General features: G+C 46.8%; 2 long non-coding RNA genes across 3 annotated transcripts; one reads left to right on the top strand and one right to left on the bottom strand.

Moving 5' to 3' along the window:
* The first annotated feature begins 5,254 nt into the window (after window positions 1-5,254).
* LOC132333672 (uncharacterized) lies at window positions 5,255-15,314 on the top strand. 2 transcript variants are annotated; one of them, XR_009488230.1, is made up of 4 exons: window positions 5,255-5,600; window positions 12,020-12,205; window positions 12,287-12,814; window positions 14,330-15,314. It is a non-coding gene; the product is annotated as an uncharacterized LOC132333672 (long non-coding RNA). The 2 variants fall into 2 exon arrangements; XR_009488229.1 differs by having other exon boundaries at window positions 12,287-15,314.
* Window positions 11,222-16,639, bottom strand: LOC132333673 (uncharacterized). The gene is made up of 2 exons (XR_009488231.1): window positions 16,170-16,639; window positions 11,222-11,437 (listed from the first exon to the last, which is right to left on the bottom strand). It is a non-coding gene; the product is annotated as an uncharacterized LOC132333673 (long non-coding RNA).
* Between the last annotated feature and the right edge of the window lie 16 nt (window positions 16,640-16,655).

Below are 16,655 nucleotides of genomic sequence, written 5' to 3'. Positions count from 1 at the left end.
GCTGTGATTTTTAATTATTTTGTTAAGTGAAGTTCCTCATGGGATAAGCTCCCACATCTTTCATTTCATGCTTTTTCCATTTTTAAATTCTCTTATTAGGCAGGGACTTGTTCATATAAAATATTTGGATGCAAGTTCAAGCACATTTGCGAACAAATGTCAAATGCCTGTGTATCAGGGAGATTATTTGTGGAATAACAAAGGACTGTGAAGTTGTGACTTGGGCTCGTGTCTGTCTCCTCCTGGGACAGGGTGAGCTGCAGTCCCCTGGTCCCAGCCACAGCCAAAGGGCAGGAAGGGGCCACAGCTCCTGACCAACCATGTAGAGCACAAGCACAAATTTATTCAGCATATGCTCCAGGCTTGGATACAAAAGCTGGTTGTTATTTAACCTGGTCTTTTAATTGCTCTGTGCTGAGGAGTGTAGTTGCTGGTAATATAATTTCCACATGCAGCAAGCTAGGGATGTGGGATCCTTTCAATGTGCACATCTTGGGATTTGGGAGATGAAACAAGGCAGTCCATGGGAGCAGAGCTGAGCAAGCCTTGCTGCTAACAAGTCAGGTAGTTTGGAAATAGTTTATTTATTTCTTCAGGCGAGTGCCCCTTTTGGTTCTGCATGCTTTGTAATCTGGCTGGAGACACAGCGAGGGGATGGAGGGAGGTGTAGTGCTTGGAGAGCCACTGATGGAAACCTGGCTGCTCAGCTCAAGACACACAGACACGTGTGGCTTAGATAAGCCCTCGCCTGCAGGATTGATAGAAGGGAACTCCGTGACATTTTCTGTTTGGTCTTCAAGGGAGGGCAGGTCAGACAGATAAAGTCTGACTGACGTTTCACAGCTCTTCCATGTGCTCTGCCCAGCAGAAAGGGCAACAGCCCTTTCACCAGGGAGCACTTCCCAGAATAGAGACCACCCTCAACTGCCCCTCCTCCCAGAGCCTCAGACAGAAACAACTGCATCAAAGCCACCATCAGCCCTGCCACCACGGGGTGAGCCAGGAAGCTCTCAGACTTCTCACACCCCTGTGCAAAGTACCTTACTGACTGGATAATAATAACAACAACAATAATAATAATAATAATAATGTGAAAAAACTGACAGCTAAATGTCTGGATATGTTAGCACTTGGCTCTGTAGAGGCTGGCCTCTCTAGTTGCATCTGTATTTTCAAACCACATCAAATACTTCTCTGAAGCAAAAAGCCACAGAGCAGCCAGCTAGGTGGCAAAACCAGGTTATCTTCATGGGGTGTGAAAAACAAACTTCTCCAAAAAGGCAGTAATTCCCCATCATAGAATCACAGAATATACCTTGAGTTGGAAAAGACCCACAACAAACACTGAAGTCCAACTCCAGGTCCTGCACAGCACAGCCCCAAGGATCACATCATGTGCCTGAGAGCATTGTCCAAACTCTTCTCGAGCTCTGGCAGGCTGAGTGCTGTGACCACTTCCTTACAGAGGCTGTTCCAGTGCCCACCCTCTGGGTGAGGAACCATTTTCTCACATCCAGCCTCTCAGCCCTGCCCTTTTTTGTCTCCTCAACTCTTCTGGTTAAAGTGCAATGGCTTTGGTCTTTTTTAGGTAGAGCTGCTCAGTAGAGCTTCTGCCTTAGAACTGGCATTCCTTCATAGTCCTTGGGCTCTGTATCAACTCAACACAACAGTGATGATATCTCATTTCTCTCCAGGAGATCTCCACGAGTTTTGGCAACAGAGCCATACTTTACTTCCAATTTTTCGTGTGGCTTTTGCAGGACAGTGACTTCACCCAGGCCAGTGGCAGTAGCAGAAACAACACTGAATTTGTGGGATTTTAGTCCTGCACTTTTGCTAGCAACTTATGCAGGCTTCACACTGTGTTTTGACAGGTCTTAAGATCTGCATTTCCCCATCAAACAGTATCCAAAGTTCCTCTTCCAGTTGTTTAGGGCAGAGAGTGCAGAGGGACTCAGCTATCAGGTTATACATATTTATGGGAGCACACTGGGAGCCAGGGGTACCACATCCAGCACAAACAAAGGACGCACTGGCAGAGGCTCAGCCCATTCCCACCTGGGGAGCTGATCCCAGGCTCTGTTGTAATGCAAGAGCGAGCAGGGAGCAACCCAACCTTTCATTCACTGTCCTGTTTTGTTCTCCTTTGATTTTCCTTTCACATCTGATTTTAGCATAAGCTCATTGTTAAACAGCCCCAACATCCTGCTCTGACAGCTTTGGGATCTTGGCATATCCATCACTGTGTAAGAACCTGAAAAGCCCTTGCTCTCTGGTGGGCTCACACTGAGGGCCTTAAAGCTTGGAGCAATTTGAGGGGGTGTTTTCATGGCATGCAGCTGTGGTGGTTGTTGCAGTTCAGTTTTGCTCCTTCGTTCAAAAATTCCATTCTTTGTCAGGAGCTCAGCTTCTTGGAGTTGCCTCTGACTATGCTGCTATCTTCACATGGCTGGCTTTGCCACTGCTGCTGTCACTTCTTAGCATCCTTCCCAGCATGAGCAGCATGGGGGAGACCTGCTCTGTATTTTCCCCCAGAAAGGAAAAACCACAGACCCCTCCCATGAAGAATCCTTTCTGTCACCTGCTCCAGGAGACTGTCACTCTGCCAGCATCTTGGTTTTCTCTGGGAAGTCACAGAGTGTTTGTAGAGTTACACAACAGTGAAAGGACAAGACATCAAATAGAGGCAGCACTGGCAGGTGTCTGCAAGCACTTGAGGAGGTGCCAGAAGGGAAATAGAGCTTTTTCCAGATCAAAATTCAGGACAAGCTTTAAATGCAACCTTTTATACAGCCTGAAAGTGAGAATTCCTCTACAGAAAGACATGGAGGACTGAGCAACACAGGAATTCATTAAATCCCCGAGATCTCCATAACTCTTCCATGTCTCTGTTTAGCATTAATGTGGAAGGAAGCAGCCAGGCTTATCAGGCAAAGGGAGACAAAGTTTACAGGAGGAGTCCTAGTGGGGCTTGTGTGCCTCCACTGCAGTGGCATCCAGCTGAGATCCCTGCCACCAGCCCCAGTTTGACACCGAGCTGTTCCCCTTCACACCTGAGCTGCCTGAGGACATGCCCAGCCAGGGGCTGGTGACAGGCTGTGCCCAGGTGCAGGCAGCCCCAGGAGGGCTACAGGGACAGACTGACCCTCTCCTGCCTCCTGCTGCTGCTGCTTCCCCTGATGAGCAGCCTCACCCCCACAGGGCTGTGCCCAGGCCCCTTGGGGCCCCAAAAATCCAGAGACCAAGAGATTTGCCCCTGGCCATAGGAGCAGATGACTCAGTCATACCTTAGGGTATGTTCATTTAGACTATGAACAATTTATTTTAAAGCACTTAGCAAGTCCAGTGTACTGACCCTGGCGAATGAAGTTCCCCCAAAATGGTAAGGGCTTCCCAGAAGAAAATTTATCTGGCTTTTGGTGTAAATTTCATGCATGAAGATGAGGCAGACAGCAGGACAGCAAGGCAGGCTGTTTACAGTTCAAAACAATAGATGTCTTTTAAAAAGTGTTTTTAAAATAAAAAATAGAAGATTCATCATTTCTTTGGTTTAACTTCCTCCACAGTTAGTCAGAAATCATCAGGAAATGGCACCGAAGGAAATCCGTCCCGTTCTGCCTGCTCAGCACAAGGAATGTGCTCACCCCAGGACAGGGGCGGGGGGGCTCTGCCCTTCAGAGCTGAGCAACACACCAGAGACAGCTCAGGAGGGAACTTGCATGGCATGTAAAGACAAAATGACAGGGAGAAAAAAATAAAGATGGATTTCCACAATCAGCACAGCCAGAATCTGACATTTACACCAAAATAAAATTTGGTGTCAGTAATTCTTTTTTCCGTGTTTATATAAAAAAACCAAAAAACACACAAAAACCAAAACAAACAAAACAAAACAAAACAAAAACACAAACAAACCCCCAACACCCACAAACTACACACTTTACCATCCATACACCTCTTCAGACTTTTCTCTAAACAGCTCTGACTGTTAACAGCATGGAGCCCGTGCCTGGCTGTGGGAACTGCTCTGTGTGCCCACCAGCCTCCAGCATGGGGAACTGGCTTTCATAGTGTAGGAGCCCTGTGTAAGCTCCTTTTGCTCTGTGGATCGAGAGGAAAACACACCCAGCTGCTTCCACCCTGGGAAAAAGTCTCAGTCTTGTACCTGGGGGAGGGAAACCCGCAGCCTCAGGAGAAGGCAGAAAAATTATATTCCACCAGAAGCCTTGCCTACAAGTACTGTGCCTTAGCAGCTGGTGGGATGGGCTGTCACAACAGCCTTTTAACTCTGAATGGTCAGAAAATACTTAAAAATCAGATTTCTCTGGTAACTCTGACACTTGCACTGCAGCCAAGCAGAGCCCTCTGCTTGGAAAACCTTGACACAAAGGCTTCCTGGTGCTGCAGAGTCTGTGTGAGATGGGATCAGTAACTCCAGCCCAGGATTGAGCAACCTGTTTGTAAAATTGTGATCTGGCCACTTCACTGGGGAGATGATTGCTTCCCTTCCCCATCAACCCCCCCAGTACAAAGGGCCAAGGGCAGGGCAGGCAGGGGAATCCCAGTGAGGAAAGCTGCAAGGCACAGGGTGAGACAGTGCTGAGCAAAATGCAAACCCTACCCTGCTGTGCCCAGTGCCTGCCTGCTGCTTCCACTGGGAGATTACAGCCCAGGAGACACCAGTGCATTCAATCCCACTTTGGTGAGGGGTTGGCAGTAGCTTTAGGGTGGGCACAAGGTGTCCAAAGATGGCTGTGGCTACATGGGTGAGAACTCAGGGGAACAAAACTTTCGCATCCCCAACCATCACCTTTTATTTTGGCTTGGGAAACATGTAAATATCTGTCCTTCAAAAGGTCTGGAGAGAATCCTTATCTGCTGTTCACATCATGAGTGGCCTGGTGGCCATCACCCCAACAGCAGAGGGGAGGAAAAAAGGAGAATACTTTGGTGAAAGAAAGCACTTGGTGCTGGCAAGGACTTTCAGTAGTCTTGGAATATACTTTGTGCTGTGATAGCTTTTTTTTTAATAGGCAGCCATGGTGATGAGCTTCCCCACTTTCTGCTTAAGCAATAGCCACCAGTCGTGGCTGAGATGGTTTTGGACTGTGGGAAGACAAATAATGTCAATAGCTAAGGGCCATTCCTCTTGCTCAACAGCTGAGGGCTGCCTGGGCATGTGCCAACCAAAATACAGCTGGTATGTAAATATGACCATAAGTCAGTCATCTTCCTCCATAAATAGTAGGCAGCCCAATGCCTGTTGAGCTTTCCTGCATCAGAGCAGGCTGCAGGACTAGAGCTGCCCTTGAGGAGGAACACCTTCTCCTCAAGGCTGAGAGAATCCTTGTCCTACCAGAAGAAGTGAATTAGGAATAAGTGTGCTGAAACTTTGAAATCTTAGCTAAGTGATACACAGAATTGCTTGGGCATGTACAGTCCTTCAGACTTAAACCACTGACCAAGTTTGTGTCTATGTCTGGATACAGCTGCACAGACGCCCCTGAGAAAGGAGTTCAGAATGCAAGGGGGCCTTCTGGAACCTTGTGTCTCAACAGGAGGGTCTCCCTGACACTTCTGGCTGACCTGTCCTCTCTGCAGTAAGTAGTCAAGCATACCTTGCCATGTTGCTACTTCTCTCTTGCAGGTGAAGTGTGTCACTGCATCCGTGACACAAACCTCAGGAAGAGTCACAAGGCAAAGCCAGAGGGGAGCGAGAGCCAGTGGATTTCTTTTAGCCAGTATCTCTCTCTTGTCCTTGCAGCCAAGACCTGGGGGTGCAGTGAGCCCAAATCCAACCCCTGCTGCTACCAAGGCAGAGAAGAGGAGCAGCTTCCACTGCCACCTGAAATGCCAATCTTCCATCTTAACTTGTGAATCCTTTCAGGGGGAAGTAGTTGATCTCAAGCTGTTGTTTGGAGTCATTTTAACGGAAACCTCCAAATAGATGTTTCGCCTCAGTGCTGAAGATAGCACTTCTTAGGAAAATAAATAAAATGCTGTTACCACAGACCACATTTTGCTGCTGATGATACTGAAGTGGATCAAGTTCAGCTGTATTCCTCCTGCTCCCTGCACACCCAAGTGTGTCCACAGCACAGGGAAACAAGTCCAGCAGTAACTCCTAGAGCCTTAGGCAAAGCTTGAGGGGAAATCTAGGACTCAGGCCCTCAAGTTAAAGGAATTCACCTGGATTATTTCTCATAAAAGGGCATTTTTCATTGACTGCTTGGTAACAAAACCAGTCCACATGCTGTTTCGGCTGATGTTAAATTGGCTGTAGAATCATAGCTCCCCTTGCCTGTTCCCAGCCCCACGGTGTCCACTGCCAAGGTCCATGATGTCCAGTCTGCTTCTACTAAGGCTGAGCAACTTGGATTTACCAAAGCCAGAATTTCTCGTATGGGTTGTTGTTTGTGCCACCAAGTTAGACACAAAGGACAGAGCTCAAGGACACCCTTCAGGCAGGGCTCACTTCCTCCTCCCCATGTCTCAGGCTGTCAGACACCTTCCTTATGTGCTTCTTCTTCACTTCACAACCCATCTGAAAGACTCCCAGCCCTGAGGAGCTGCCAGTGGAACAGTACATGCTGGAACTAAAAAGCAAGCAGCCCTCTATCTGTATAAAAGATTTTTATCTCTATAATGTGTATCTATATATAGCTTGAGGACACATCTATGTACAAGAAGCAGAAGACATCTGCCTCTTACACTGGGACACAGAGGCATGTGGGGGCTGGCCTGGAGCTGCACTGCTCCTGAGGGAAGACCAGAGTTTCCATTTCTGTGTCTGCCTTGCTGCCCAGTGCCTGCTCTGCCATGCCTGTGCACACCTAAACCTTGGAGACCATGCCCACTCCAGCAGCTCCCTGTGCTGCCTGGGAAAGGGACAAGAAAATGCCAGTTTTCCCTGTCACCTCTCCCATGCAGAGCTGCCCGGGGGCAGTGTGACCACCAGCAGCTTGGGCTGTGACAGAGATGGTGCAAAATTCCAGCCATGGTGACTTCAGCTTTCAACTGTATTTATTGCTATGGGAAATGTGCTCTCTCATGCTCTCAGTGTCATGTGGGCCTGAGCCCATGCTGTGGATCCTGGGGTCAGGCTTTTAAGGGTTGGTTAAGACAAATAAGGTGCAGTCACCTGTAACAACTCTGCTCCTGATCAGGTCAGTGAGGGATGGCTACAGCCAGGTTCACTCCATGCTATCTGTGAGATCCATTGCAATATTGGTCATATAGAAGTGGCCTCTACTGCAGAACTCGGAACTGGTGACACCAACTCTGCAGCTCCTCAACACCAGCAGTGCCAGTGCTGCTGTCACAGGGTTCTGGCACACAGCACGACAGAGGTGTGAGTACTACATGAGCTGGAAAGGCCTTGGTACAAACATCTCCCCTCCAGTGTCTTGGGCTCCTTGTCCCAGGGAGATAACCAGCAGTATCAGGCTGTGCCCAGCAGAGCAGGGTGCACCAGCCACGGGGTGGGAACCTGCCAACACCCAGAGCCTTTAAGGTGGAGGGCCCCAGGCTGCACCATGGCAGTTCACTCCACGACAGTTTTGCATGCAAGAATCATTGCAGTCCCTGGTTTTGTAATTTTTGCCATGTTTTACCTTCTGAAGCAGGCAGAAAACTGTCCATGTTAATATAGTTGCCTTTACCCTCTAGCATGGGCATTTGTGTGGTTGCTGGATGGTTCCCCAGACACCCCATGGTGGGTGGTGTTCCTAGGCCAGACTCAGAGATATCCAAGCCCCAGGAACACCCATCACAGTTAATCCTGGTCAGATGTTGGCCCACTGACCGCCACTCCAAACCCACGGCCTCCAGGGGTGGGTGAAACCCTGGTGAAGGATGGCCCAGCTGATGGTGTTTGCAATGAACACCCTCTCTGGCTGCCTCTGCCGCCCTCACAGCCCCAGGCCCTTCTCAGTTGCTGCCTGAGGAAGAAAGTGATGCCATTTCCTTCATGAGCTCAATTCACAGGTAGCCCTGCTGTGGCCATGCTGCCACCATCAGTTCTCAAGTGGGGTTTTGCTGCTCCCCTCAAGCAGGGACACAAAAACTACCATCACCTTCTCTGGTGCACATTCTGCTGGGTGCAGAAAAAGACTCTTTCCATGACACTGCAGAGCCCAGTGCCTGTGGCTGCATTGCTCTGTAACACCAACCCCACCACTGTATGAGGAATGGAAGGTTCATCCATCACCAAGATTCTGTGTGTGCTTGCATACTAAACCCCACCCACACTTGCATTCATCAGAGAAAAACCTGTCAGAAGTGGGGATTTGTGAGGGGTTGCCAGTACTCCCTTTCCATTTTTGCTGATTAATTTTATACACAGAAGGAGAATTCTTGCAAAAAGCAAGACTGGGGTTGTGCTGTGATATTTAAGGGTGTAGGGATGATGAAACCCAGGGGAAGAGGGGATTTTGTTGAATAGGCAGGATGGTGTAGTTGGAAACCAAGCAAATGGCTTTTCAGCAAGCAGATGTCTCTGTCACTGCCTGCACACTCTCAGCCTGCACAACCTTAACACTTCAAAAAACAATAGGAGCCAAAGCAACTGATTGTAATGCAAAAGTCATTTCATAGCTGTGAAAGTAATAACAACGGGCAGCTAATAAACATTTTTATTTTAGCTGATCACAAAAAGAGGTGAAATAAACCCATGCTTGCTGAGAGCAAAGCACATGCACAGGCTTGTGCTGTTAACATGTCTGTGTTCCACACTTTGGAAATGTGCATGCAATTTGGCCACAGGGCTTTCAGCAGCAGCCAGAGGATCCTTGTGCCAGCTGCCTATGGAGCACAGGGCACTGTCCTGTGCACAGCATTCTTGTGCCCTGAAACTTGTCCAGCCCTTGATGTTTTTTTCCCTCCCAGGCAATGTGGTGGATAACAAAACTTCACCTCTCTAGCTAGCAATGCTACCTCATGAAACAAGCTATTTTATAGCTGATACTTGGTACACCCATTCTCACCTCTGGGATGATGATGGCTTGTGTAAAAAGAAGGGAAGAGCACAGAAAGGAACGTGGTACTCTCTGCTTGGCTGACTTTCTAAAAATACCACGCTCAGCTCTCATCTGCACTCTCAGCACAGCAGCTCCTCCCGGCCCTGCCAGGCTGATGGGATCTGATTTTCAGCATTTTCCTGTAAGATCACACTCCATCCATCCTCTCCCCAGTAATTCTTGAACCCACCTTATTTTCAAAGAAGTAAATGTCTTGCTTGCAAATTTTGTGAGATCAGGTAATCAGGCTGAAAAAAAAACCAAAAGAGGCAAGAGAATGAATTAAACCCTGGGAAAAAAAACTTGATTGGGAGTCAGTGGCTATTAGACACCAGAAAATCCACTCTTCACTTAAGGTTTCTCTCTCATGTGGATTCACTGGTGCTTAGTAAAGCATGAACTTCCATTTGAGTTTTTCCTGTGGTTAGAACACTTGCAGTGTGTGGCTTCTCTGATGTCTTTTAAGCAACTGAGTTGTGCTGCAGCCTTGGAGAACTCAGTCTGCCAGTCCCCCAGCATAAACCCATTGAAAATTATCCCTTCATTCATTTATTAGTTCTGTGGCACATGGGGCTGCTTTTTGGATGCAGCATTTCCCACAGCACAGGCAAAAGGACAAGTGGCAAAGGCAGGTTGTGTACAGTGGGAGCCACTCCATCTGACAGTACCTGCTGCAACACCAGCTCAGGCTCCTTCCTCCACTGTGACCAGCCTCTCATCTGTCTCTAGAGCCTCTCAATTACCTCTGTGAACACCCCATTTTTGGTTAAATTCTTAGTGCTTGTGCTAAATTCTAAATTCAAGTATCTTTATTTGGTTTATTTCAGTTTGTATTAAAAAAATTAATCCCACATTCAAAAAAATCCATCTCTTGGAGAATTTCAAAACCACCGTGTTTCAGTGTCATTGACTTGGTACTTCTTCTATCAGCAAGGTATTGCAAACAAGCATTTCAATTTCAAAATACTTGTAATTCTACTGTTTGCATCTAATTCTGTGTCTCCCTTTCAGGATCAGCTTTTCAGAGGCTTATGAGCACTTAGTAACACAGTGAGATCCCTTGATGGCATCTCACAAGTGCCTAAGCTCATTTGTCCAAGCCTTTTTCTGTTTTGTTCAGGGGTTTTTTTTGCAACTCTAGATAAAAGGTATGTGCTGACCTTATCTTCCATTTCACTGACACACTTAAGGAACTGAAATGGAAGATTTTCCTTTATAAGTATCTGCAGCTTTGTCCCTCTTTATTCCTGCTTAGCCAAATGCCTCATTTTTATTGTTATTTTTTGTGGCCATTTATTTATTTGGTATGAAACTAATGCCTGATGGGCTGTAATTTCCAGGAGTGCTTTAAACTGATTTTAATACAGGATTGATTTCCATTGGCAGTGTTTTTTTTTTTTTTTTTGGAGGCTGTGCTGCTAGCTCCTTCCTCTGTTGCCATGGCACAGCCCACCACCCCCCCCCCCAACACCCAGATCCTTTTCCCCCAAGCCAGGTATGCTCCTTTTCCTTGGCAGGGATAGAAACATTGGGAATCTGCTTTAGTCCACAATTTGTATAATTTTATTAGGCTGATGATTTTAGCTTTCTTGCTACTGCAGGTTTTATCTAGTCTATAGTTAAAATTATAAGTGTAAGGGCAGGGAATGGCTCTCCTGGTCCTGACCAAGGGTTCTCCAAGCTGCAATCTCTGAGGCTTCCAAAATAGCTCCAGCACCTGCCTCATACCCTGTCTTATCACCCTGAGTCCCCTCTCACAGACAGGCCCCTGGAATGAACCCCAAGGTGGTGGAAACAATGAATGAATACACTGGTCACCTGTCAACACAAGCCCTCTGAAATGTTTGGAGCAGGGCAGCCATGCCATTTCCTCAGGTGAGAATTACACCTCCTTAAGTGTCTGCTAACACCAGCAGTGCCTGTCTGTATCAGAATTGCTCAGTGGACACAGACACACACACAGACACACAGACACACACACACACACATATGGTTCTGGAAAATAAACAGGGTTTGTCCTGGGACAGTCCCAAAGCCAAAACTGAACCCTCCCCCTTTAACCAAGACTGATCCTCCAAGCCTAAATCTCAATCCTAAATTTGTATGAGATACTGTACTCAGGTCCTGCTTTTCAAAACCCTTCTCATAAACCTACTCAGGAAGTAACAGACCAAACCAGGAATAATTATATTACACCAATTGCATCATATTGTAGTATTTATTTTGTTTTCCCTTTTAAAAAACCATTGAATTTGTTAAACAGAGAAGTCAGGCAAAGGAGACTTCCATGAACTTTGGTCAATTGCTCAGTAGATGGAACCAGAACAGCTTCTTCACCAAACAGAAACTCTTTCATAGGGAAGTACTTCAGAAATAAATCAGAAATCTTCTCAAATCTGTTGTTATTGACAGCCATACACCTGCAAAGAACACGAGGAGCCTAAGGGCAGGAACAGCAACCAGCTGCTGCAACGGGAGCCACAGGAGTTCTGCCTTTCTGCCTCCCAGCACTTTTTGCAACTGTGGCATAACTCCAGATTAGTTTTTCCTTCCCTTTCTTTCTTTTCCTCTTTCTTTTCTCTCTTCTCTATACAAAGCCAGCAAATTAAAAGTTCAAACTTCACCAGCAGTCAAGTTTGAGAGGCAGAAGTTGGAGATGGCTGGGAAGAGGAGAGACAGCTTCCAGGGCCAAGTCCTGCCCCAATCTCTGTCCCTTGTCAGGGGCTGAATGGAAGGGATAGAGGAAGTGAGACCTTCTTCCCTCATGTGACAGAAGAGGTGACAACCAGTGTGTGGCTTTAGCATTCCTACACTGTTCAGTATAAATATCATGTCTGCAGGGTGCTTGGAAAAGGGGCTTAAAGGCCCAGGGATTGTGTACAATTTTTGCATCTTGTGGGCTCCAAAACCAGCCCTGAGACAAACTTAGTAACTAGTCAGGGTCTCTTGAAGTGAGGTCCTGGAGGAAGGGGCTCGTGATCTGATTTTCTTACATTTTGCAGATTTGCAAGGTTTGAATGAATCCAGCTATAGAGGGTCCCAGTTCTGGAGCTCAATTTCTTACCAACATTTTACAACCCAGAGAGAGGGAAAAAAAGATCTTTAAAAGAGACTGGCAGAATATGGTACCCATAAATCCAAGTTGGACAACAGTGTGTGGAGTTTTTTCCTGTCATGTCTCTGTTTAGGTAAGAATTAATTAACTAACATTGAAACTCCTTCTGGTATTAGGCTTTATAAATTATGGTGACACCTTGTTTCTCTCCCAGAAACCTCCTCATCCAATTTTAACCACGCCTGACAGCAGTCAAGATTCCCAAAACACTCTGCTTCGGCAAAGCTCATGGAAAACTGGGAGTCAAGAAGAACTCTTGGTGCCCCTGTACAGAGAAAGGCTGGGACAAGGATTGACTCATTGCTCATGACTGGAGTGCTGGATCAGAAAATCAGCCTCAAGCCCCATCTCAGCCCCCAGGAGTCCCATCTCTGCTGCTGCCATGGTTTGTTTCCTTCCCTTGCAGGCAGTGTGGAATCAAGGTGTTTCTCAGACATTTCAGTGCCTGAACTGTGAAAGAAGCAGCCTTGTTTAGAGCTCACTCCTCCATGCAGATGTCTTACTGGCCACCAGGAAAAATGCTAATGACAACATTTTAACTCTCCTGGGTTTAAACTGGGATTGAACAAGCCTGAATACATTTAGTTTTATAATTTCAGATGCCAATCGAAGTATTAAAAAAAAATAATTGAGTTGTGATTTTTATCTTAACTCTATCAGCAAAACAACAGCCTCCAGAAAGGTAGGTTGTGCTCTATTTTGGATTCAGTGCTACTGAGCAGATGGTATTTATTGACAAACCTGCTGCTAAACTGTTTGCATTCCCGGGGCTGTAGGTAGAGTCAGCCTGCAGCATGCTCACTACTCATTGGTAAAATACTCATTTCCCTGGAAAACCATCTGAGTCATTCAGCCATGGCAGAAGCCCAGAACCATCCACTCCCTCCACTATCCCCAAGCACTATTTATATGCATCCAAGCCTGGACCACATTTCCTGTGTGATGCCTTCATTACCTGCCCTATAGTAAACAGAAGGCAGCAAAATGAATGAGATGTAAATTGTACATATAATTTCCACTTTTCATCTTTACTAAAATGAACTAAAGCATAGGTGCAGGAGAGTGGCCATGAGCAAGGCTTTTTGCATTAGCCTGGGCAGACATCAGGGCCTGAAGGGCAGTTTCTTCCTCCAAGTAACAAGGGACAGGACAAGAGGAAATAGCCTCAAGTTGTGCCAGAGGAGGTTCAGGTTTGATATAGGGAAAAATTTCTTTGCCAAAAGGGTTGTCAAGCATTGGAACAGGTTGCCCAGGGCAGTGGTGGAGGCATCATCCCTGGAGATATTTAAAAGCTGGGTAGATGTGGTACTTGGAGACATGGTTTGGTGGTGGCTGTGGCAATACTGGGTTAAGGGCTGGACTTAATGATCTTAAAGGTCATTTCCAACCTAAATGATTCTGTGATTCTACCTGCAGACATCCAGGATATGCATAGGATGGCCTGAACCCAGAGTAAGTCAGTGCACTGACTGAAGAGGGACATTTGAACTCAGATTTGGGCCTGACCAGCACATGGAGTAAAGACAGAACTATGGCTAAGGGAAACACTCAACTCAGGCACTTTTATGTGGAATTTAGGCTTTCTAAAACAGAATAAAATAAGTGAGTCCCTGCTGGGGAAGGAGGTAGTACAGAATGGCTGCTGTGCCTCAGCTCACACCCTCTTTTATTGCAAAAGAACTTCCCTGTTTAGACAGGCCCAAAGAGATGTAGACATTTGTAATGTGTATTTAATCTTTCCATCTCTTCTTTTCTTACTGTTTTGATGTTCCCTCAGGCTTTGAAGATTCAAAATCACTTTTTCCTCAGAAACTACAAGCTTTATAACAAAAATAAGGCAGCTGGAAATTGCCTGCTGCCAGTGAGACTGAAGAGGTTGTAACTTTTCCCAGCACAGGAAATGTTCAATAATTTAGTATCAGTGACCATGTATTAATGCATTTCTGCCCTTAGGTCTATAGAAATCCTTCATTCACGACATTACACACCCCAGTTCATTCACTAATATTTGTTCAGTGTTATTTTGTTTTTCAATGGTATCAAAAGAGACATCTCTGATGCTGACCCTGCTCGCCTTTGTTGTTCTCTTCACATTTATTTGGTCTGGCTGGAATGGAGTTGATCTTCCCCACAGCAGCCCTCATAGGGTTGTGCTGTGTACTGATATTCAATTTTAATTTTTTCTCCATTCCTCCAGCTGAATATACAGATGGGCTCTTGGTCGAGGAGGGGACCTGATCATGGAGGCCACCACAGTGGTCATATATGGATGTGAAACGTGCTGCAATCAAGTTAAATCCCCCTGGCAGAGAGGGTTATGGCTGGGTTTTGATATGGCAGGTCCTGGCAATGTTCTGGACTGTTCTGTTCACAGCCATGAAGATAGCAAGGTGAACACTACACAGTCACCACAGTGGGAGCAACCACCAGGAATGAATTGGGCTGAAAAAGAGGGAGTTTCACAAGGCATTGAGTGACTGCAATGATGACACAAACCAAGCTGGTGTTGGTGCCCAAGAACTTCACATGCTGCTTCTCCTGCCCTGAGCACCCATCTTGAAAGATGGGCTCAAACTACAGCCTGATCTTATGAACATTTGGAGGAGTAGAAGAAACCTACAGAATGGGAGTGTCTGTTAAAGGACAGGGGATATTAGTTAATAAGAATGTATAAACCTTTGTGCTGGGTACAAAAATGGTTTAAGTATGCAGCATAAGTTGGTAAGAAGATATTTCAGTAGTCCTTGTTCCCTGTCATGATCAATAAGGAATATGCTGAAGCACCTAAGAAACACCTTCTATATCATACATATATTATGAAAAGATAAAAGTTTTAGGTACTAGTGAAATACACAGTACTGTGAGTGCAAGTGTTTCCTGCTTTAGTGCTTTTATATGTGTACTGCAATAGAAAACGGTTGGTGTTGTGGCAGTCTACCCACATATTTATGGTGTATTTCAGTTTAGGGATAATTTAAGCAATACAGTTTTAATCAGCACCCTAAAATATGAGTTGACTGTCAGAAGCTGCTAGATTTTTGTTTATAACACTCATATTCAACTGCCTACTTTTTACTCTCCTTACTTTTTGTATTTTTACTTCAAAGTAAAAATAACTATTGCTGTGTTCTATCTTCTGTTTGTATGAGTGTTCACACTTATATTAGTGTACTATAAATGCAGAAGTTAAAAAACACTCCACCGTGGAATGGCTTAGGAAATGTTTGCTCTGACTGAGTAGTAGTGGTGCTGCATTCTTTTGTCACAGCTCTGGGTCTGGCTGGGATGGATTTCCCTCATGGCAGCCCTCACAGGGTTGTGCTGGTATCAGTAGCTGGAAAGGTTTTGAGAACCCAGCAGTGGTTTGTTGTTGTCCTGAAGGTGAGTAGTGCTCCATGGCATCCAGGCTGGGGTTTCATCTCTTCTCCCAGGCCACAAGTGACAGGACAAGAGCAATTAGCCTCCAATTGTGCCAGGGAGGTTTAGATTGGATAGTAGGAAAAATTTCCTCACCAAAAGCGTTGTCAAGCCCAGGAGCAGGCTCCGCAGGACAGTGGTGGAGTCACCAGCCCTGGACAGGTAAATGTGGCACCACTTGGTGACAGGTTTTAGTGGTGGGCTTGGCAGTGCCAGGTTAAGGGTTTGACTCAATGAGCTCAGAGGTCTTTTCCAACCTAAATTCTTCTACAGCCCCTTGAAACAGGCTCAGCATGGGAAGTTGGGCTCTTTTTTTTTTTTTTCTCCCCAGACGTTGCTTCTGAAAGTAAAGTCCCCAAGAGAAAACTCATCACCACAAAAACTAGTGTAACCGCATCTAGCAGGTGTCCCTGCCCATGGCAGGTAGGTGGAACTAGACTGTCCCAGAGGTTCCTTCCACCCCAAACTGTTGTGATCTGTGATGAAAATCTCATCTCGACCATTCCCCTCGGTCCCCGCTCCGCGCGGGTGCTTGTCCCGCCGCCCCTCGCCGTGAGGGCCCTGCCCGTCCCGCCTGTCATTCACACCCACCCACAAACAAAGAGCCGGCGGGCGATTACCTCAAAGGAGGCTGGAGCGGGCTGGGGAGCGGCCTCGTCTCCCACGCAGATAGTGACAGAACGAGAGATCATAGTCTCCAGCTGTACCAGGGGAGGTTTAGGTTGGGCATTAGCAGGAATTTCTTCACAGAAAAGGTGATTAGACACTGGAATAGGCTGCCCAGGGAGGTGGGGGTGTGACCGACCCTGAGGTGTTTAAGAAAAGACTCAGTGCCCTGGTTGACACGGTGGTGCTCGGTCACAGCCTGGGATCAATGATCGCACAGGTCTATTCCATCTAAGCTCATTCTGTGATTTTCGGTGCCGGGGGCGGCGAGTCACGGAGCGCCTCGCTGCTGCGGGGGGGCGGGTCCCACCGCCCGCGGACACCTGAGGCCCGGCGTGGAGGAGCGGCCTCGGGTCCTGCCCCGCTCCCTGCCCCGTTCCGCTCTCGCTCCTCTCCCGGCCCCGACCCAGCCGGGCCTCGGCCCCGCTCGGCAGCGGCGG

This window comes from Haemorhous mexicanus, chromosome 14 (genome assembly GCF_027477595.1).
Source record: "Haemorhous mexicanus isolate bHaeMex1 chromosome 14, bHaeMex1.pri, whole genome shotgun sequence".
In the NCBI taxonomy this organism is placed as follows: domain Eukaryota; kingdom Metazoa; phylum Chordata; class Aves; order Passeriformes; family Fringillidae; genus Haemorhous; species Haemorhous mexicanus.
This window is presented reverse-complemented; position numbering and strand designations above follow the sequence as displayed.